This window comes from Triticum urartu, chromosome 7A (assembly GCF_056163025.1).
Source record: "Triticum urartu cultivar PI428250 chromosome 7A, HENAU_Tu73, whole genome shotgun sequence".
Lineage (NCBI taxonomy): Eukaryota > Viridiplantae > Streptophyta > Magnoliopsida > Poales > Poaceae > Triticum > Triticum urartu.
In genome coordinates this window covers 404,793,285-404,794,743 of record NC_141879.1, presented here as the reverse complement: position 1 = coordinate 404,794,743, position 1,459 = coordinate 404,793,285, and the positions used below count along the sequence as shown (strand labels likewise).

The 1,459-nt window shown below is 54.1% G+C and overlaps 1 pseudogene; it reads left to right on the top strand.

Moving 5' to 3' along the window:
* The first annotated feature begins 221 nt into the window (after window positions 1-221).
* On the top strand, window positions 222-956 carry LOC147959758 (uncharacterized; annotated as a pseudogene).
* Window positions 957-1,459: the final 503 nt, after the last annotated feature.

Here is a 1,459-nt window from a genome sequence, read left to right as displayed (position 1 = left end):
TGTGGCAGGGCCCTCGCAGCCATCCTTGATCCATTTGGTGCTAGTGCTCACACAGCCTGGGCTTGGAGCCCCCGGCTCGTTAGTTGAGACGAGCATGGAACTTGATGAGGAGCTCTACCACATTCTGGCGTCAGTCTATCAAGGAGTCGAGGAGGTCGATGACTCTGTTGCTGTCGTGATGGACTTGTCTTTCGGAGTCCATGGTGGAAGGCATTAAGGAGATGCAGTGCTGGCACAACCAGAAATAGCAGGCGCTCAAGGAGCAGCGCATGTCCGCCAACAAGGTGGACCAGCAGTTGAGGGACAAAGGTAACGAGCTACGTGACTGGCATGGCATGCAGTTCCAGGTCCTCATCAAGCAGCAGGAGACCATCTTGATGGCGAGGGAGGATGTCATTGCCCGAGAGGCCCATTTGGCGGAGCGCAAGGAACTTCTGGACGCCAGGGAGCAGGACATCTCTTCCCGGGAGGAGAAACTTGAGGCCACCCTCCACGCCAAGGACGATGACCTAAAATTCCTCGTGTAGCAGCGCACCAAGGAGCTAGAGGACAAGCAGAAGGCTGCCCTGGATGCCCTTGATGCTGATTCTGGCACCCAGCTGAAGAAACTCGCCGATGACCTTGCCACTTCATCTTCTGCCAAGGCTGACCTCGACTAATAGGTGGCCAAGCTGACGTAAGAGCTTGCCAAGAGCGCCAAGGAGGTATCGACCCTCAAGGAGGAGGCGCAGAAAGTAGAGATCCTTTTGAAGGATATACAATCGCAGCTCTCCTCCAAGAGTCAAGGCCTTGACAACGCCAACGGCACCATTGAAGACCTAAAGGCTAGGATTGGCACCTTGGAGAGCTCGGCAGAATCCAGCGGAGCCCATGAGCAGCAGCTGAAGAAAGACCAGGACACCACAAGGCGCCTTCGGAAGGATGCAAATGATAAGTTGGAGAATGATTTCGGGTAGGTCGACCTCTAGATCAAGAGCTTGATTGACATTGCCAGGCGTCTCTCTACTCAAACTGCAGTGATGGGCATGGAAGGGCATGTCTCTTCGGCAAGCAGGTAGGAGGTCCCCAGCGTTAATGTAGGGGTATTCTTCGACAAGCTGATCGACAAGCTGAAGGCGCACGAAGAGGGATGGGCCGGTCGCTTCACGACTGAATTTCGGAAGCTTGCCCGCAACGTCCTCTTCATGGTATTGAGCAACATCGCCTGCCGTCATCTGGATATCGACCTTGCTGATGTCTTTAAGAAGCCGCCGGAAGGCGCGGATGTTCCTACCAACGAGGAGGAGGCTGCCCCCCTCGCTGCCAATGTCATTTCCATCCGAACGGCCCCACGTGGTCGCCAGGCCCATCGTTGAACTATTCTCATCAGCGTGTTGTCCTGTAACAAAACATGATGCATGCCCTGTGTTTAGACATAGTTGTATTTATGCTCGCATGAAACTAATGTTTTTCCTTAATC